General features: G+C 48.4%; 1 pseudogene; it reads left to right on the top strand.

The window, feature by feature from the left end:
• The first annotated feature begins 10,044 nt into the window (after positions 1 to 10,044).
• On the top strand, positions 10,045 to 20,455 carry LOC112959821 (annotated as a pseudogene).
• The last annotated feature ends 1,409 nt before the right edge of the window (positions 20,456 to 21,864 follow it).

Genomic DNA, 21,864 nt, shown 5'->3' with positions numbered 1-21,864 from the left:
AATGGTCCACAGCTCATTAGATGGCAAGTGAGTTGCAAAAACGTGGGCTTGTGCCAAAACCCTGTGAACCGTCCCCTTTTCTGCACCTGGATAGGATGTATGTGGGATGGAGAAGGGGCTCCAAAGAGGATGAAATGTGCTTACTGTGAAGAGGAACATAAACAAAAACCACTGCCTTCTGTGCACTTTGACTGTTCTCTTAAGCCATATGGACTTTGCTTTAATTACTGAACTGACAAAAAAATCGTTTGCAGTCTGTCATTTGAGTTTTGTTTTGTTTCTTAGCCAAAATTATCTGTGTGACTTTCTGACTCGTTTCCCTTCTCCCTTGTTGTTTCCTGCATCAGGTTCCCTATTTTAGACACCCTGTTTTCTGTATGTGTGACATAGCAGCGCAGGTGCTGTTGGAGATTTCATGGTGCTTATCCCACAGCTGAGAGAGGTAGCGTTACAGGAAGAGGCTTCCAAGGACCACTGAGGGAGTTAGTGAAGGAGGTTAGGAGGAAGTAGATCAAGAAGAGCTTGCTCCAAAGGTAAGCGTGGCTCCACATCTGCACACATCTGCCTCGGTGTAAGGTGCAGTTGCTCCCTTCCACCTTGAGCCAAGAAGCAAAGAAACCATATAGAATAAAGTGGACTTCATGGTGCTGTCCCGCTGGAGAAGAACATGGGGATCAGCAAGATCTGGCCCAATCTTTCCATTCTCCCTCAGAGCCAACTGCAGCTAAAACACTTGAGCTTAACGAGGGCCTGACGAGTTGGCTCTACAGCCCTTTTCTTCTGGCTGCCTCCAGAGCAAAACCTTGGTTGTGATTCTTTTAGGACCTGTTGATCTGAACACGGGCATTTCTGTCCTATCCCAGTACACACTACGATCCCTCTGGGGTTTTGTTTTTGTTAGACCTTGGCTTTTCTCACATGCAGGTTTATTTTATTAAAGCATTTGCAGAGCATGGAAGTGCCATGCCCGGCTCCTCCCTGAGATAAGAGTAGGATACATGTTCTCCTGCCCACCACTTTGTCCAGCTATGTGCATGATGCCTGTGCCTTGTTGTTAGCATGCTATACTTGTAAATATGATTAATAGGTATGTTTTATTTACCTCACATATCAGGTAAATTGTCCTATCTGGAAGGAAACACCCATCAGTTAGCAGGAAAGCTGTCTTTCGGAGCTGTAATCTTTTGAGAGTCACAGCCTTGAAATGTGACTTTTAAACATTGGCTGTCATGTTAAAATAACTTTCCCCATCAAACTCTCTTCCGTTTCGTCTTACTGTTCAGGACAGTCTTGAAAAATGAAAGCTTATATTTAACACTCCTTCTTAAAATATTTAAATTTTGTTTATTTACTTTCCCTTGTTTCTCGAGTCTCTTGGAAAAAATAAAAATAGCCTCATGAAATGACCAAGAGAGACATTTCAGGGAGCACTTTAATTAGAGCTCATTTTTCTTGCAGAAGCCTTGGAAATACCCAGTTTTGCAGGAAAAGGCTGCTCGCATCTTCCTACCCCTCCCAGGGCTGAGAGGAACCCCCACCAGTGTCAGTGAATCCCGAACCTCAGGTTGGCTCTAATAAATCCTGCTCTGATGCAGAAGTGCACGTGAGTAAATAAGCAGCCCAAGGCCCCTTGCACTGTCCCAGCCCATTTTCAATGGAACGTTATATTCCCCCCAAAGTCCATTTCACACCTTTGCCATTCGGGTGCAAGTGGCAGTCGTGAGAAGGGACAGGAGAGGGCACTCGTTTATTTTATTCAGTGACAAGTTCTTCTCCCAGCCTGGGATTTACCAGTTGGAAAGCCTTCTTGGGGAGGGCAGGGAGAGATCTCATCAGCACTGAGAATTTCAGCAACATTTACTAAAGGAATCACACTGCGGTCAGCAATCCTGCTTCAGGAAGCCCTCGACATTGCAGGAGAAAAGGGAAAACAAAAGTATTTGAAAAGGGAAGCTGCTCCATTACCCTAAAGAACTCTTTTTTCCTTCCTCATTTTGAGTCTTAAAGCCAGTGATGCTTTGCAGATGGGCCATGACCTAATTTTATTTGCTTACACCCAGGTCTCGGCCAGAAGCTGCTGTAGCAGTTGTTTAGAATAAGCATCTGAGTCTGTCCTGATGTGGGAATACATTTATTATTCTTGTCATTTCTTCCCTCAAGAAATCCGTTGGGTCATCTAAAGATTATCCAATTTGTTCTCCAGAAAAGGAGGAGAAATCACTGTTTATGCATAGATAGCTCTGTTCTCTTCTTCTACTTGCTGTTTTCAGACAGAGTTTTGTTTCAGACAACCCGTTTCTTAATGAATTTGAAACCCTTAATTAATGACAGGAATTTGTCAAGGAACTTCAAAAGAGAATAAAGCAAGAACAAAACGCTTCGGGTGGGTCAGTAGAAATCAGCATTCCCAGCAACTTGAGACCTGTAGGAAGAATATGATCCCGAAACCTCCTCTTTTTAGGTAACTCCTTTATCAATAATAGCCAAAAGGGTACTTGCTGTGACAGATTGCACCTGGAGAGGAAAAGCCATCACGGGGCAGTTGCTAGACAGGCACTTTGCATTGTAAACAGTCTCGTTCAAACCTGAATTCTTGAGAGTTCAATCACATTTCCTAGGTCGTTTTTATAGATTTTTGCCACAGCGCATGGAGCCCATGTGGCCCCGAGGAGTTACTCATGTGGGGAGAGCTCGCCGTTCCGCTCCCCACACCGCGTGCATGGGGATGTGCTTGTACAGCACCCCCAAAACCTCCCCTCTGCAGAGAGCCACACTTAAATTAGGAGCACAGTAAGACTGAAAATGCTGGGCATGGAGCTTTAAACAGCTTGACTGCTCCAGTCTCTGGAAGTTCTTTGTATTTCTCTGTTCCTTTTCTCACCCACGTCTCTACCCTGCCAACCCGACACCTGAGGTTGGCTTGCACCTTGTGAAGTTGTGAAGTTTGCCACCCCCGGTAGCAGAGAGCCAGCACTGAGGAGCACTCGCACGGCACGTGGACAGGTGAGGCACGAGGGCTGAAACAGCCCCATGAGCTGCGGCTCGGGCTCTCACACACAGCTTTTATCTGCTTTTCATCTTCTCGAGGCTGACACATGCGCATTTTAAACGGCTGCGGAGCCACGAGATTTGGCAGCAAATGTGGTTTGGCAGCAAATGCGTGACTTCACTTGGAGGCTGTTTGATCACAAGGTGCTTCCTTCGGGGTTAAATCCTTGGAAGCAGAAAGCACACTGGGGTTTCCCAGGTATATCTGCTTCTCCAGAACCACACCTGGAGTTTTGCAAGCAGGAAAGCACGTGATGAGTTTGCAGCTGGTCACCCTGCCATTCTTTGGATGGAGCCCCTCATCTTCCTCAGTATCCACTGTTGGTTTAGGGGTAGGGTAGGACCACTTTACACAGCTGTGTCGCAGAGCTGCCCTTTGGTGTGTTATGATGATCCAGTCGTTCCTTTTACTGCAGTGTCTCCTCGGGGATCTGACCTGTTTTTTTTTGTTCCACTCCTCTTGTTAGCCTCACCTTCACCACTCCACTCTTTTATATGAGAAAGTTACGTCTCCTTTTGCAAACTTGCTTCTGATTAAAAGAACCCTTTTTAAATATGTGTGTCCTTGGTACGTTTATTGGCGGGGGGAGACATATATTCAAGCCTCTTCTGTTATTTTTGGCTCGGAGAAATTTCTCGGTGCCTTGCCAGTCTGCTTACGATTTAACAGCTCAGGACAGTGAAAATGTAACGGGCTGAAACTCCAAGCTGTTAGTTCTGGACTGTAAAATCTTATAATCCCCTGCTGCTTTTCTGGCAAAATGACACTCTCAGATAGTTTACACCCCGATCAGCCTCATATTTTTGTTACTTTCTGCCGATAAATTCTCACCCACTTATTAATACAGTAGAGTTAAAACTCGCTCGGGGCCGGGTAACACCCTGGGCCACCATTTGGGGTGTCTTTGTCCATCTGCAGGTGTTACCCAATGTCCCCTACAGCCACGGATCAGTCCCTGCAGCCAGATCCTGGAGGTGCCAGATCCCAACCCGGGGTGAATCCGTGTGTGGATTTGCCCCAGGGAGGTGGTCGCTGCTTTGCATGGGCTGAGGAGCTGGCCTGGAGCAGAGTCACATCGGCTACAGCTCCGCTGGGAGAAACGAGGGTGAAAAATCAATGTTTTCCAAGTGGGGGAGCGCCGCTAAGGAAAGAACTCTTATTTTCCTGCTCCTGAAAGGGGATGTTATAAATAATGCAGCGCTGTATAAACACAGGCAGCCCTCTGTGGCTGGTAGCTTGTAATAACCCAGAGGTACCAACGTGCCCATTTTGAAGATGAAAATCCTCACGCCGTAGAGCTGGGAGAACGGAGCGTCATTCTGCAAAATCACCAGCCAACACAGAAGAGCTTTTCTGAGGCCATTCGGCTCCAAAGTGCATCCTGCTCCTGCTTCCAGGCCTTGCTCTTCTCCAGCCACCTTCCCTTCGTGCATGTTTTGGGGAGTGGATGGGAAATCTGCCACGGCTTTTGTAGCCTGAACAATAACTGCAGAAAGCAGGTTGGCTTCCTGCCCTGAGTGGATCAAATACTCAGGGCTTTCATTACTGACCCTTTTGCTGCTATTTGTCTCGTTTGCTTCCTCCTCCTCCCCTTGTGTTTTTGCTCTGGTGTTGTTTACTTTTATTTTCATCATTTTTAAGCTTGCCTCTTGATTTTTACATATATATTTCTGTTTTTTCCTCCCCCTCTGTTCTTACTGATTGTTTTCATTTCAAACCTTCATAGTTCACAAAATCAAAGTGCACTTTGAATGCATCGCTGTGCTCATTTTCCATTGCGCCCCAAGGAAGGAGCCCTTCCCTCGGCACCCTCCATTACCCGCTTGGGATAACACTACGTCGGATGAGTCTGGCACGTGCAAAGTCACTTCAGAAAGCTTTAAAAAAGACCAGTTTCAGAGCCACCCTGCTGAAACCAGCGGTTACCTGCACAGCTGGCAGACCTGCTCCTTTCTATGAAGAAATAATAAATATGCAGCTTGTGAGCGGGTAGGTGGAAAAGATGCGTGGGGAGAGAAGCAAGTGGTGCAACACCCATGCTGGCACGGAAAAGGACTTTCCTGCCCTTGTGCAACAGGCAGCATTGGCTTTCATCCCTCCTGGATCTATTACCTGTGCCCAGGCAAAGCCGAAGGATGGATCCCGGTGGAGGGAAGGGCATGTTCTTCTTCGCCCCCATCCTTGATAATCTGATATCGCGCAAGCGTTGGCGTTTTTGTGGCCTGTGTCAACAGAAAAAGCAAATAAGGGTGGAAGGCGGTCGTGGAGAGAGGCCAGGAGTGGTGAAACACCGTGCGAACGCGAGGTGACCTCCGCACAAGCCAGGCGCGCTGGTTGCGCTGGCAGCTCTTCTCTGATGGGAGAATGTGGGGACAGAGGCTGGCACTGCCCATGGGGGTGAGCGGGCTGAGGGGAGTGTGCCCAGGTGGCCCCAAATGTCCCCAAATGGTCTCGTTGTGGCACAGGGCAAGCAGGCCCTGCTCGCGGGGCTGAGCGGGACGAGCCATTCTGGGCTCTTTGAGGATTGTCTCTGTTTTCCAGCACTGGCGTTCCTGCCTTCCAGGGGAATACGACTGACCTAATTAGAGTGTAATTGCACCAGTACAAGTTACAACTCCTAAATACAAACATCTTTTTTTTTTAGTCTTGGGTTCTTTATTTATGCATGTACAGATGTACAAATCTGTAAATGCCCTGGAGGTGGAGGAGGATCAGGGAGAAACAGGGCAATTAAGTGTAATCAGAGGGAGCGAGCTACGGAAAATTGGGGATGGAAGTGGGGCAGTTTTCCACACTAATTTATGAGCCAGTGACTTAATCTGCAGCAGACCTTTCCCCCGGGAATGCTAAAACTTTATGTGGCATAACCTGATATAAACAGGAAACATCCTACCGACCCCTATGGAAGGGATGCGACCAGAAGAGGAGAACTCAGCATCTCAGTCCTCTGTCCAGCTAATGCCTGTCCAGCTAAAAGATGAGGACTTGCTCTTTCATCCTGACAGCTGTTTCTACACCACAAGACATGAGAGGTAAGAGATATGGGTGTTTTAAAAGCAAGTAAGGCTAAACGCAATCAGCCAAAGGGTTGCTATAGAAAATACATAGAAAAATACAGAGAAAGGATATATAGAGAGAAAAATACGCAGAAAAAATATATAGAAAATGTGAGGCAAAGTGAGAAGCCTCCAAGCATACCTGCTGGGTTTGTCAGATGGGAATCAGCCCAGACATGCTGGGATGGCTGGTGTCCAGCAGTGACTGATAAGACACCAATGACACCGAGAGAAGCACGAGCCAAACAGCTTGCATCACTCGCTCGAGTGGCTGCCCCTGAGGTCGTGAGCATGATGTGCTCCATGAGAAAGGCAGCAGGGCAGGAGCTGGGGCTCTCCCGGCACCAACGGCAGAGCCGAGCTCTTCCCGCCAGCAGCAAGGCCACTCGGAGCAGGGAGTCCTGCCGAGCAGAGGCCCCGGCTCCCAAACGTGCTGTGCCCACGGTGTATTTTCAACGTTTGTCATCACGAGATAGCGTAGCTTGGAGATAAGGGGATTGCGGTGGGATTGCTTTTGAAATGTCAGCCCTGTTGTGTAGGTTGTGCCAGTGTCCGTGATGGGCGAGACGACAGGCGATGAAAAGATTGTGTGTAGCCTCTTTAGAGCTGATGTCTTTAAGGCCACCTCATGATTTTTTTCTTTTCCTGGCTTGATTCATGACTTTGAAGTGGTTTGGCAGAAGCTGAGGTCATTGCAAAATGCCACTTCACCTTCAGATGGCTTTCTGGAGAGTGTTGGCCGCTTCATTAAGTGAGTCTGAGCTACCAGCTGGGAGGTCTGAAAACAGAGAGACATGTTATTCAGCAGGAAAAAATATATCTGAGATATGCAAAGGGTAGACTGTCCTTGGAGGAGGTGGTGTTTGATAGCATGGCGAGTGCACTGAGAGTACACACAGAACTGGCCCTACTGTGCTTTTTGTAATTGGTTTTATGATGTAACTCTTACTGTGGCTTATAATTTTCAATTCTTGCTAGGAAAATTACAGGGTAGGTGCAAGGGAGATGGATTTTAGCCGCTGATGCTTCGGGAGCATTGAGCATCACTACTGGATTAAAGGAGCAACCCGGTGCGTTGCTCTGCAGAGACCCCCAGAGTGATGCAGTGCTCGGATTCAGCGTCGGCGGGAAGGAAGGTGGAGGCTGGTGCCCAGCGTTGGTCATTCCCTGCTGCTGGAGCTCCCCAAGGAGGTGGTACATCCTTGCTTTCCCATTTAATCCTTTCAAGAGGTTGCTTTGAGAACCAGGAAGATCCCAAAATAACAACTCAAGTTCCCATTTATGGGACTGGAGAGAGAGCAGAAAGAATTGGTAAAGATGGAGCAATCAGTAAATCAAAAATCATTTTTCTTTTTAAGAAGCCTAAATCTTTGTCATCTCCTTCAGAACGCCATTGCGCTACAAGAGGGTTTTTTTCCCATGGCATGGGGAGGAAAGGGGAACTCGTGTGCCTGCAATACGACTGTTTCACAATCCAGCTGTTCAAGACAGCGTCGGTGATGCAGTTGGGGCATCACAGTGCCCACGAGTGTCTTGGTGGTTTCCTGTGTGGTCCCTCCGTGCCCATGCAAGGCTGCCAGCTCTTTGCCCTGTTGGGTCTGGTCTTCGTCATCCAGACGGCAGCAACATCTCCTCTCCTCGAGGCAGGGCTACACAGTTCAGCAATTCCTAGGCCTTGGTCTCTCTTTAAAAACAGAAGGACGTTTTCATTTCTTGGTCATGCTCCTCTGAGGTTCTGCATGAGTTTTAAACATCAACATCTTACTCATCATCTCCCTGATTGCTCAAAGACCTTCCATCCTCTTCCTGTGCTGGGTCCATTTTTACAGCGATGACAATATTCATGATTACGGCCCGTTACAGTTTGCTGTGCTTTAACCATGAATTCACACATAGTCTTCTTCTGCAGAGCAACGTTTGTTCTTGTCTTGTCTTGCCTTGTCTTGTCTTGTGCTTGCGTGAGGGCTGTGGCTGCTGCCCTTCCATAGCAAGGTAACTGTGATACAGAAGTGGAGCATACAGCGGATGAAAACCAAACCCCTGCCCTGGTTCACATGCTGAAAGGCTCCTCTTCTCCCCAGGAGATGAAAATTTAACACCTTCACAGCACTACATCCTACTCGAGGCTTCCAAGGAGCCCTTTAGAGAGGGTCCTGGGACTTCCTTATCAACAGGGAATGGAAGGGCTCTGTGTTGGCCTTGGGAAGAAAGGCACTGCTAGAGGAGCTAAGGTTTGGGAACCCTGAGGAAGCAAATCCTTTAGTATGACCATTAGGGATAATTAACCCTGGAGGCCTCATTTTGGCTTCAAACCATCTCTATTTTATAACGCCTAACTCTGCCCATAGCTTTACGCTGCTGAAGAGGCCGTGACTCTTTTTGCTGGGGTTAACAGCTATCTCGGGGACGTTTCCTATTAAAGAGGTTATTATTGGGAGTGGGAGAGTGACACAGAACTGTAACAAGGAGCATTGGAGTCAACTCAGGGCAATCTGCGACCGGCGTCTCTGCTTTGCAGCTGAGCTTGGTCTTTACGTGTGTGACACCAGCTGCAACCCCCGTTCCCACTGGAAGGAGCCCCTTCTCTGAATGTGAAATGCTCGTTTTCCCCTGGGTTGCTGGTCTGGGACGCAAGAGCTTTGTGTGGATTCCGGCCAAAACTCGCGCAGTTTTTGCCCTTTTTCCCAGATGAGGTGCCGGGGCGCCGAATTAGCCTCACCTGTGGCGCGGTGGCCTGCTTGCCCACAGCACTAAAACCCTTTTAATGTTGCCAAGAAACGTAATCAGGAGAAGCTGCCAGGCTGCATTTTCCCCCTTGGGGGCCATTTCAACTAAGATTCGCTTTCAAAAAAAAAGGCCGTGGTAGGTGCAGGCTTCCCCATCAGCCTCGGTCCAGAGAGCTGCACAAGTATAAAAGCGTTGCCTTAATACACTCATTAGGTATAAAATAGCACCGTGATGTGAGTTCAGTGCCGCCTCTCCTGCAGCTGTGACCTGCAGTGGCAATTTTGGTTGGGGATATCTGCATTAACGCTACCTGCCCCGTCCGGATTCTCCTTTCTTCTCAATCCCTCTCGCACTGCTTGCAGTGACCACAGGTTTGACAGGCTGCCCTGTTGGTTTACCCTTGGCCAGGGACTAAGCCCATCCTTCTTCTCCAAAGCCAGGCTTTGCCTTGGTTGATGCCAGAGAGAGGGGAAAATGCTGAAGTGCAAACCAGCTTCTGTCCCAGAAATCACAACAGGTTTTAGAGGAGTTTGCTGGGAGAGCAGAAATGCAGCTAGGCTGGTCCGGGATATTTGTAGCCCTGCTCACAGCACTGGTGTTTGCTTCTAAACTGAGCACCACCGGATGTTTCTTCCTGCCTTTTACTCTTGCTCCCAAGGTCATTATTGCATTGATGGACCATGATCAGCTGCTTAGTGGAGGAATTAGGCTTTGGATGCAAAGAGAACAGGACAAGGCGCCTCAGCCCTGGCAAGGGGTTTTGCAAGAGGGAGATGGTGGTGAAGAGGGACACGATGTTCCTGCTGCTGCTCCCACTGCGGCAGCCTCCGGATCCCAACTGCTCCACATTTGTCTACGCCGCACAGCAAGGGGGGATGGAAACCGGGCACTTTCTTCCATGAACCGGCTAATTGATTCCCATCAGCCGCTGATTACACGAGTCATCAAGCACATCGTGGCCTTGAGGAGCTGGCCGTGGCTGACACTTTGTCCTCCCCAAAACAGCGACGCCGCTGCCCTCCTCTTCCACCTGCCCCCTGCACCAGCACCCGCCTGTGGTGGGGAGGTCAGGAAAAATATTTGGGCACGGACAGAAACGCTCCTCACCCCCGGACAGGCCACATGCAGCGTGTCCGTGCGCTTGCCTTGGCATTCCTGCAGGCTCTGGCCGAGCGTGTGACAGCAGCTCAGTTCTCAGCACGAAGGGGCACGATGTGCGCGGGCGCCCGGCTCCTCCTCGGCTGGTTGAGCTCGGGCGGCATCGCCCTTGAAATGGGTCAGCCCCAGCGCCCCGGGCAGGCCAGGACACCACACAGAGAGAGCAGGGCTGCTCCCCACCGCCGTCTGCTCCAGGCAGCAGAACCACCCACAGCAGCCGTGAGCTTGGCTGGGCTGCTGTTCCACCATACAGATGCCCGGCTATCCGCTTGGCTGGGATTTCTGATGTGTTTTCCCTGTTCTTCTGGTAGAAAGTGGATGGTATTTGTGGGGGGATGCTCGGTTTCCTGAAGACAAACAACAGCAGAAGTCATCTTGCGTGACCTCAGGCCCTAAAGCAAAGCAGAAAGTCAGGGGCAATGGGAACCCATCTGGAAACGCCGGTGCCGAGTGCGGGACCCTGCGTGTGGGTGACCTCCCTGCGCGGCGATGTTTGTGCCCAGGGCTCCCTGGGTCCTTGGCACCCATGTGGAGCCAGGGAGCTGCCTCCCACACGGATGCCCTCATTGTGGGCAGACGTCACCAGAGCCACCAGTGTCCAAACTGGGCTGCAAGGAGCATGGAGCCAGCACCTCCAGCCTACGCCGCGAGGAGCCTGGATGCAAAATGGAAAATCAGCTCCTTGTCCTCCTTCCATCTTCCTTGAGGAAGATACAGTAGCAAACATGCCCCAAAGGTGGCCAGGGGACAATGGGCTGGAGGAGACTATTTTTTGCACAGTGCTGCTGTCAGCGGAGCGGGACTCCTCACCCTGGGATGCTGCAGAGACCGAAGACGATGTTGGGAGCACAAATCCAGCAGCCTGCAAGGAGGCAGCCACCACAAGTACCTGGAAGCTCCCTCTGAGCCCTGGGTGCATCTCAGGGTGAAGGGGGAGAAGGAAAGCGTCAAGCAGGTCAAGCTCCTCGCTATGGTGAAAATAGCTCTTTTCCCCTGAGGAAAATTACCCTGTTAGCAGTTTAAAGCCACTGGAGCTGGGCTTGTTATTAAGCTCTCCATCCAGGGAGAAACCTGTCCAAGGGTTAAAGTCTGAGCAAGGCAGCAGGGAAGAAAACTCCTGCTTTGGGTCATATTAGGATGCTTGGGGCTGTAAAAGTGCTTGGTGCAGGTCGGAATTTCAGATGGGATCGGCGCTCCAAAGGGAGCCATATGGGATCTGGCTTTCCTGCCAGAGCTTTCCCTAGTCACCTGGCTGCTCCTCAGCCTCCTCTTCAGCCTCCTGCTCCTGCAAGTAGAGGCTGGTCCTGTGGTGGGGCCCAGGGAAGCGGAAAAGCGCTGGCAGCCGGATAGGAGATGGAGCTGGGACACGCGGAAAGGGAAATGATATCTGTGTCGCTGCCATGAAAACCAGATCCTTGGTCCCGGGATCAACGACAAGGAGCTCTTTGCTAGGAGAAACCTGCCCACGGGAGCTTTCCCCATGCCCTTCCTGGGTCAACTCAAAACAGGAAAGAGAAAATTGGATTTAGGGCTACCAGGGGAAAAAATAACTCCTCGTTTTGTGCTTTTCTACACAGATCCAAGCAAACGCTGGTTGGCTGCAAAGGAGACGGGGTCTCCCCAGCCGGCTTTTCTGGCTCGGAGAGGAAAATGTTGGAGTCCTCATTTCACCAGTTATGCCGGCAAAATTGCCCTTTTGCTTATGTCGCTCTGAGGAGCTATAGGGAGCTCTACAGGCACAAACTTAATTTGGAGGGTTGAATTTATGCCCCTGCTTTGCTGGATGTTCCTGCAGCTCGGCCACCGGCGCTTCGCACCGAGGCAGGTCTCGGTGTGCAAACTTAATCCCTCTCTCCACCTCTCCTCTTAGTCGCCTAAGTCTAAGCCCTCTGACTCAATGAAGTGAGATCCCTGGATCCGTGATCACTGCTGGGATTTGGATGCTCGGAGAAGCTGGTGGGTTGGCAGCGGATGGACTGGAGCTCCTCCTAGGAGGATAGAGAGCGCTCGTGCAATGGCAGCCACGTCTCCTTTCTCAGATGGTCCCCAAATGACCTCACATTTATTGCAGGTAGAGAGTTTCCTAGCAGGTTGGCTGCATAGTCCGTAATTTCCATATTCTCCAGGTAGCAGGGATGGCTATTTAGGATACTTCTTGCCTGCAGGGTGAAGCACCCTCTATGCTGACCACATAAATGCATCTCACGTGTTGATTTTCCTTGGCAGCTATGGGATGTGGCCCTTTCAGACCTTCAAGAAGTGGGTATTCCTGGGCCATGGCCCTTGGCCGTTCTGGGAATGTTCCTGGAGTACCAGCATGTGAGTAATGGGAGCTCCTGCTCCACTGACGCTTCAGGCTCTTCCTCACAGCCAGCCTTGTGATCCCTGTGCTCTGACCTTCTCTTTCTCCTGTTCTTTGTAATTGCACTTTTAATTAGGAAACTCTTTGGAGACACAAAGAACAGAAAATATTACAAGGGTGAGGTTTTCTGTGAAAACTGGGTGATTTCTGTGGACACTTGTGCATTCTTTCTCCCACCACAAAGAGACCAGGACTGGCCCCAGCAATGCCCTGTTTAGCCACTTGCTGCTCGTCTGTCCTGAACCTAGACCAGATGAATGGATTTCTAAATAAAACCAATTATCAAGTTACCAGACCTTACAAATAACTAGGTACTAGCTGGGCAAACACGGGTCGACATGCATTAGCTTCAGCCTCAAGGGAAGAGGTTAACTTGGGTCTGCTGGGCTTACTGCCCGCACACCATCTTGGTAATGGTTTAGCAGATACCTGGTGGCTGTTACACGTCCCATGTTACATCCTCGCATGTAACATCAATGAAAACCTTAATGCAAACAAAACCAAACAAAAAGGCCATCCTCGCTGCGGTTCACTAAGTGCAATTGAAGATCTCCTGAGGAAAAGGCAGTTGTAGCTCTGGCTTGTTGAGCTGGAAAGGGAAGGGCACCCTGGGATCTGGTTCTGCCTGCTACCTTCCTCATGCTGAATCAGTCTATCTTGTCGTACCTTGGCTTCATTATATTCTCAGCTCAGGTTGGCTAGGGGGAGTTGAAAGTGCAGTTTTCTTTCTCACCTCTTTTTTCCCCTCCTGTGCTGATCACCCCTCAGTATCGACGTGGCTCTTCAGAGCCAGCACGCAGCCTCCACCTCGCCATGGGCCCCTAGGATCCCCCAGACTGCAAGCTGGGACCGGCTTTGATCGCTGCTCACTTGCAAACTGTTTGTTCATTCCTCCTTTATTTTTTTTTTCGTTTGCAGAAAAGAAGTGCTTTGAGAAATATGGTGAAATCTAGGGGTGAGTTCCTTGCTACAGAACAAAATGTAGCCCCACTGGAGGTGCTCCCCAGCCCCAAAATAGGATGGTGACACCCATGTAAAGAGGCACGTTGCCACCAATCTCAACAGTTTAATTCCAGCAGTGACAAGTTGGGTCATGGGGAAGTCTGGGTTCTCCAAAGGGTTCTCATCAGCCCTCTCTCCACGGCTCCTCTCCTGCTGGGATTGCAGTGCAGTGTAAGGGTGGGATGATGAAGCCTGCTTTGGCCCTTTTTTATTTCCCCCGTCTTTAAAAATGAACAGCACTGCTCCTCTGGGGCCTGCTCAAAGCCATACAACGGTGCTGGAGACCCTGGCGCCGGGGAAACTCTCACCACAGAGGGCCCACGTGTCCGACTGTGTCAGCCCCTCGCTGCCCTCCAGCCTCCATCAAACCAAAGTTCATCCCTCAGCTTGGGATGCAAAGGAAGGCACCGACCATCTCCCCACCACGGTGCCTGCCCAGGGAGCTCAAGTGCTCGGTGTCAAACCGAGTCCTTGAAGCTGCTGCTGTCCGTGCTGGGCAGAAAGCTGCAGCCTGCCGCCGGGCTTTTCATCTCGCTCCCTGCCTCTGCCAGCACCAGCACTGGAGCTACCTGCCAGCCCGTTCCATGCACCAAACTGGTTTCCTGCAGGCAGATGCCAGGGCTCTTACCAGGCTTCTTTTGGGAACCTCTGCAACTGAGGCAAAGCTGCTGCGTGAAATCCCAGGGAGGCTCCAGGAAACCCAGCACGTTGTTTTAGAAGATGAAATGATCTCCAGCCTCTTGAAGGTGGCAGCTCCCTCGGCTGTGGCTCTTGGCTCTGGCTGCTTTGACCCACACCCGGGTTTTTAAGTGTTTCTATCTCCATCGACTGAAAAACAAGCCACAGAGGAAGGTTTTTTTTCCCTCTTTCATTGCTTCACCTGCTACGTGAGGAAATCGCTCCATCCCACAGCTAAGGCACTCAGTGCTGGTTTATTGACTGCAGGTTTCAGGCAACCGAAGTGCAGGGGATCAAAGCTGCAGCAAAGTGCCCTTCTGTCAAACCACCCCCTGCTTGGGAAGCTCCTCTTTAATAACACAGCCCATAGCCGGAGCTGCCCACATTGCCTGTGCTTGGCACCAGCTTTTCCCCGCTTTTGCTACATAATGAGAGTCTCAGCCTCATCCCATTAGCTGTTTTGCCAGAGAGGACTCAGCTGCCTCCAAGTCCTTTGGGCTTGGGCACTTTTTGGGCACTGTGGAGGCCACGAACAAACCAGGCTGCCTTTGCTCCAAGTGGCTCTGCTGGACACATTGATTCTGGCTTTCTCTTGCCCTAGGTTTTTTGATGGTAGGCAGCCTGTGCTTCCCATTTCATTTTACTGGGGAAGCGTTTTGAGGAAGGAGTCAGGCCTTCATACTGCAGGCATGGCGTTTGGGGATGTTGTTTTTGCGTTGTTTCGCGGATGGAAATTGGAATCTGATCTTTATTGCCCTGGGTTTTGCCCAGTTCAATCAGTTTCCATCTATAATCTAGGTTTTTGAAGCAGAAAAAAAAATGAGTCATGGATAGAACTGAGGGAACTTTGAAAAATGTAGTATTGGTTACTGTGGAGCTGGGACAGGACCTGCTCTGTCAGGACTCTGCACTGAGTCCTTGATTAAGAGAGATTCTCTCTCTCCACGATTGTTCCTAGAAGGACTTCTATCCTCCAGTTCTGCTGAATTCATCCCTTTCATTCTTTTTTTCTTTTCTCTTTTTTTTCCTCCCTTTTTTTTTTTCTCTGCCTAGCATTTTTGGAGCCTATAGCAAGGTTGTGGTACTGATACTTCCTTCAGTGTGAATATTGACTCCATTAATAATCCCAGTGACCCCCTTGTCACCAACATCAAGAAATTTCTCAAATTCCGTTTCTGACATCCACTGGTCCTATTAATAGATACGACATACCTCATCTCACATGGTCCTAAATCAGTGTCAGAAGTGGTGGCCACTTTCATTTCCTATTAGCTCCCTTAGTACTTCCCCTTCTAGGTGGTCCTCAGCACTTGGCAGTATTTGATTCATCTTTCTAAGAAGTCCATAGAAATGGGTGGTACAGAAACTTGCCATATGTCAACCATATTAGATTATATTTCAGTTCCCGGGACAAATCCTGAGGGCTGTTCATCCAACAGACAGCAAACAGGATGAATATCTCCTTGCTCTGCTGTTTCTTACTTTTCTTTCCCCAGAGGCAAGTGATGTTTGACTGTGTTTCATGAAGCGCACAGAACACATATGCTGTATATACCTTGTTCATCTGTGAGCTCCTGTGTTGCTTACCCTATATAAATTGTTAGATTCGGCGAATAATGGCTCAGCCAAGGCACAGTGAAGTCTATCTCCCTCTGTTAAGATAGTATGTCAGTGTTGTGCTGTAGAATTTAGCTCCTTCCTTGTGTTTTTATATCTCTTTTCAAAATTAAGTGATGAGGAGATCCTGGCCCAAGCTCTTATCTTTGTTTTTGATGGTTATGAGACCGCAAGTTCCACCCTCAGCTAAATCTCATACAGCCTGACCACTCACCCTGATGTGCAGCAGTGACTTCAGGATGATATTGATGCAAATCTGCCCAACAAGGTAAAGAAGGGTGGGAGATGCCACAGTCTTTTCTACCTCTGACATGTAGACTCTGAGCTACAAGCAAAGCTAAAAGCAAAAGCTGTCACTTTGCGTGACGGAGACTCCAGCCACACATGCTGCTAACTGCCATGCTTCCTCAGACTTCATGTCTGAGCATCCCTAGAGTGCCTCCATCGGAGTGAAAATCACAGAATTTCACCTTCTAGAGCTGGTCTTGAAGGTGAAATGTTTGGTATATGTTGAGCTGAGGTTAAAGGGAGCCTAAGATGTTGGAGAAGAGTGGTCTGGGATAACTGCAGGGGATGAAGGGGATGAAATGGAGCGGTTGTACCTCCAGCTCTGTTTGGTGCAACCTGCTGTGCTCGCTTATCAAGGCAGCCTTGACAGACCTGAGACTTTCCCCACGCTCCCCAGGCTACCCCGATGAACAAGGCGCTCATGCAGATGGAGCATCTCAACACAGTGGTGAGAGAAACCCTCCATCTCTTCCTCACAGTGGGGCAGATTGAAAGGATTTGCAAGAAGACTATGGAGATCAACGGCGTGACTGTTCCAGAGGACATGGTGGTAATGATCCTTGCCTATGGGATGCATCATGGCCCAGCATATTGGCTTCAGCCAGAGGAATTCACACCTGAGAGGTGAGGACCAGGCTGGGGAAATAGCCGTGCAGTCAACCTGGGTCTTGGGAGTAGGAATGGCAGCGAAGGCAGGGAATGCATGATTATAACATTTAAATTAGGCATTTATCATTGTCTGACATCCAGTCCCAGCATTACCATGAGGGGAGTTTTATGATCTACATCCATAAACTGTGCACGGAATTTAATTAACTGTATTGAAGAAAACGACAGCGCGACCAGCTCCCAGCAGCTGTAACACTGAGGGGTTTATGGCCAGATATTAAAACAAGAGCCACTGGGTGACTGGCACAGTGCCACGCAAATCAGCACTGGAAGGGCAAAGACGTGTAGGAAATAAAATTTAATTTTTCAGTTCAAGTTATGAAACAGTCCTTGCTCGGGAGTCTCTGTCAGCCCCTGAGAAATGAGAAAATATCCCAGGACAGACCTGAAAGACCTTTAGACCTTGAGGTGGCCCAGAGGACCAAGTCTGTGCCCTTAGACCAGGTGTTCAAATGCCTTGCTAGCAAATTCTTGGGTTGAAATGTGTTCTGTGAGCTCCTTTGGGGCAAAGCAGGCGAAATTCAGGGAGATGCTGCTGAAATCACATCCTCCAGGCAACTTCTGTTTGCAGCAATGGTGATTATCTCTGCTGTGGACTCACATTTATGGTTCTGTGTTGGTTTTATGTATAAGCAGCACGTGCCTGTGGGCCACACATCTTGTGATGACTTGTGATCATAGTTGGTGATTTGGTGATACTGTCTGGCCCATGGGTCTTGTGCCAGTTGCAGAAGGAACCACCCAGGTGGGAACACTCTCCTGTTTCGCTGAGGTTGCTCCATCAGCTCCATCCTTACACCACATCACTAAGTGCCTTCGTAGCTGGACTCTTTAGGGATCACTTACCCACTGTGAGTAGATCAGAGGGATGCACCAAGGTCCTGGTAGAAGCAAGATACTTCACTGCTGACTAATGTGACTAAGGTTTATACTCAGACCTCATGTACTGGGAATAAAAAGCTCTATGGCATGAAAATCGAGTGATCACTGAGATGGAGTATTACTGAAAATGCTCAGTGGCAAATTTCTCTGTGAAGTTGATTGTTCTGGCCTGTTTTTCATGATGGGGAAAGGGATGGCTGGCATGTCTCAAAAGCAACCTTTCTTTTAGTCACACAGAGAAAGAACATCTTTGTGTTTGCTTAATCCTTTGATTTAAAGGGAAGACGTGAAGCTGTAGAAATGTGTGTTTTAGGGCTTGAAATCCAGGCTCAGGTTCTGAGCTGAGAATGGGAATTTAGAGAGAGGAGTCACTGTGAAACCATTAGCATATTTCAGGTCTCTCCTGCTCTCCCAAGGAACCTGGAGAGGCACGGCAACTCCAAGCAAGATAGAAGCAGTAGCACGAGGTGTCCATTGAGAAAGAAATAAGGAGCTTAGCTGGATTCTCCTAATATGCACAAAAATACAAAAACCTTTTGCCTTCCCAGACCCTACATCATTTCAGATCTCACCCTGAGAGTGGCCATGGTTGTCCTGTTGCAAAACTTCTCTTTTGGACCCTGCGAAGATGCTCAGGTGAGAATTTGGGCTTGATGTTTTTCATGATCTGCACTATAGTCCCATTGAGGTGGTCCCATGTGCTGTCTTTCACCTACATCTCAGGATGAATTGGGAAGTGTCTCACATACACATTAAATTCCTCTCTTCCCTGAGGAGTTCAGAGGCTGATAGCTTCAGGAATACCCAACCTTGTCTGTAGACTTGGGTTTTACTACTTCAGGCAGCAATCAGGGAGGAAGATTTTACTCTAGATTAGAGAGGCACATGGGAATGGCTGTATTTAAATGCTTAAGTTATTTTAAATGGTTCAATACCAGTTACTGATATATTTTTTCAAGTCCCTACAGAAGTAAAGTTAATGGTGGTGGAATGAAATGTGAAATCCCTGGCATCCTCTGACTTTGGTGCCCCTAAGTCACAGGGGGTTCTTGATCCCCAGCCAAGCTGCCTTGACCTGGCTTAGTATGACCCTGTCCCACATAGGAGAAAGTTAATATTGTCCTCTGCCTACCCTGAAGCTGCATTTTGTAATGAGAGCTCCTGGGACAGCAAAGGTCCCCTCTCTTGGGCTACAGACAGGCTCTAAAGAGTAACGGTTTCTGAGCCAGATTTGAATTAGTGGCCTCCTGTCCCCTTCAAGGCTCTACAAGATGCAGGAGGCTGAGGAAAAGCAGGGAAGAGCCTCCCTCTCTCTTGCCAGGTTTGCCTGGGATGCCTGTGAATATAGCAGGCAGGTATGGATGGAGCAGATCCATCCATACAGATGGAGCAGGTACGGATGGAGCGCTGGGAGATGGGGCTGCTTGACAGAGAGTAAATGTGATGGCTCTTAGAAATTAAAAGTCAAGCAATCCCTCCTGAAAATCACCGCAATTCCCTGCGACTCAGAGGCAGGTAACACTGCAAAAGGTGTAATTCTTGGGGATGGCCACACAGTTGCGAGCCCCGACCTGGCGTTCTGCACCGATTACCACCAAAACCTGTCCCATTAATGTGTTTTGCTCTTGCGGCATGCTTGGGAAATCAGAGCGGAGGGGGCAGCAGGAAAATTCATAGGACATTTGTTGTGTGAGACAGGAAAATATGCTCAGAATTATGACTTGGCACCAGCTCTCTGCTGGAATCTCTGCAGATTCAGATTGCAACTCAACTTGTAACCTGGAGGTGAAAGACTGTAATAGTCCATTAACAATTCAGTGACCTATCCACCCTCCCCCAAGTCTAATGACATTTTTCTAGTCCTCTGCAATCCATAAAATTGATTCTTTTTATAACTGCCTTTAATTAAAGGGAGACAAGTTAAATATGTATTGTATTATTGGTGCCCATAGGTTTATGGGGCTCTTTTAGCCTTTTTTTCTTCAGAAGAAGAAATCATGTGCAGCAGATTAGAGCAGGAGGGGGGAAAAAAATTCACCCCAGAACATCTCTTTGGTGTATACGTATATGGATGTCTTCTGTTGGTCTTTCACTGATGGTACATTGGGCTCAGAGCCACATTGCTTAAATTTCCTGATTCAAAGTTTATTGGGATATGAGGCTTTTAATGTAGCTCGTCGGGTGAAGGATGTATTGTCATTGTCTTGGTGAGGGGAAGGAGAGCAAGGAGATGAGCAATACTGAATCAGTGGAATAAACTGGCTAAAATAGCTCTTCTCTGCAACATGACTCCTTCCATCAGTAGTTTAAATGTTCATTTTATTGAGACTTTCCAGCCCAGTCCCTAAGGAGTCTGGCACCTTTCTCTTGGGTATTAATTCTGAACAGCTCTCTTAATTTCTTTCCTCACAGAGATCTGATTGCTCCTCCAGCTCCCATTATAGTCTAGATTCCCCTTAGGGTTGACACATTTCAGCATTAAATGCAATGGTACTGCATACCACCTCCTTAGTGCTGGTCCACAGATGGATGCTAGATGTTTTTCCCTCCCCATCCAGCTTTTCCCTCCTCCATCCTGTTGATCAGTGCTCTGAGCTCTTCCAACTATGCTCTGTGGAAACCAGAAGTGACCAACCAATTCATCCAGGAGCTGAGGAGTATTAAAACCCAAGTGTGTACGTATTACATGAACAGTAGTGATGTTCCTGGCCTCTGTAAACTCAGGACACGCATTGAGAACAAGGGATGGCTGAGATACAGGTGGGCTCTAAGGGGCCTGCCAGTGTCAGGACCATCTTTTCCCAGCTCTCATGACTCTTGTTTGTCTTCCTCCTGCTCCAGATCCCTCTGCTTCTGGACACGCAAGGTTTCCTGCAGTCTAAGAAGCCCATCATCCCAAAGATGGTCCCCCAGAGGCTGTGCTGGTCTGGAGAAGTAAAGGTGCAGGAACAGTTCAGAGACTGCTGAGGTTGGTGCTTCCATCCTCAAACACTTGAGAAGAGATGCAGCTTGATGTCTGTGTTGTACAGATTTCAGTGGTGCAAAGCCCTGTTTCATCAGGGCATTAGGTATTATTTAGCCCAACATAACTTAATTATCCTAATGAAGTTCCTCAGCCCCAGATCCCGCTGTCACACATCAGTATGTGCGCTTTGTAAGACCATTTGCTCTACAGTTATTTGGATGCTTCTTCTATCTCTTTAAAGTTAAACTTCGCTCAGCAATTTGATTTCAGACCAGTCAGTCTTTTTTGGCAGTGTAATTTAAATCAAGATAGGGAGAACAAATTGCACTCCCTTAAGTAATGCTACCATCGCTTCTGTCCTTAATGCTGCCAGGCGACTCTACACGTCTCCTGGGAATGCAGAGTTGTGCAGGGCTATTTCCTCAGCTGTGTATATTGAGGCTCTTACAACTTTGAGGAGTGTTCAAATGATCACGACCTTACGGAAAAGAATGCCTGTGGCAATTTTTTTTTGGTACTGATTTTCTTTTTTAGAGTTTCTTAGAATTTTAGGTGACTTTTGCATGACTCAGATTACAGTTTTGTTAACTGGAGGAATGCAGAGACAAGCAGTTGTCCCTAATAAGTGGAGATCTGCAAAAGGGAAGTGCACTGTGTGTATTTCCTGATTGCTGGCTTATTTTACCCCTGGGCATGCAACCTCCTGCCATAAAAGAGACTGTCAACATTATTACTGTCTACACTGCTATCAAGAGGCTGTTTAGGTTTGATTTGTATTTGCCTTTGTAATATCAGCTTAATTGAATTAACAAAGCAGAATGCAACACTGAGAAGGTCTTCAGTTGTCCTGGAGAACCACAGTCTAGAAGAAAAGTATTGCCTTTGGCTATTAGAAGCTGGAAAGTCTTGCTAGACTTGGCCATTTTTATGCTCTAGAGAACACAATACTTGGTATTTTCTCATATCGTATTACTCCATCAGAAAGTACTAACGGGAAGTGAATTGCAATGAAAAGCTTGTCTACCTCTACTTCTTTAACGAGCTGGGGCCAGGCTCTGCTTCTGCTGTCTCCTCCATATACAGGTGAATCCATCTGTAGGTCTCATAAGCATTTGGGCACGTAATGAGGAGGTCCCATTGCCTTTCCCAGTGGGGCTTCTAAATTTCTTAGGTGGCAAGGTTCAGAGGAAGTATCTCTGTCTCAAAAATCAGTCTCTTGCAGTGAATGTAGAAGTCTTCTTTTTCACTTAATATTCCTATGACCTTTGTAGCAATGCAAATTACTGTATGTGCTGTCTTGCCAATCTCAGCCAAGCATTTTTCTCTCTGAAAGAGATTTGATTCCCATGCCTGCTCCATGCTGCAAACTAGCTAACCACATGCAGTGCTCAAAGCATTCTCCATATGCTCT

This window comes from Nothoprocta perdicaria, unplaced genomic scaffold, assembly GCF_003342845.1.
Source record: "Nothoprocta perdicaria isolate Ctin4 unplaced genomic scaffold, notPer1 scaffold_12, whole genome shotgun sequence".
Lineage (NCBI taxonomy): Eukaryota > Metazoa > Chordata > Aves > Tinamiformes > Tinamidae > Nothoprocta > Nothoprocta perdicaria.
This window is presented reverse-complemented; position numbering and strand designations above follow the sequence as displayed.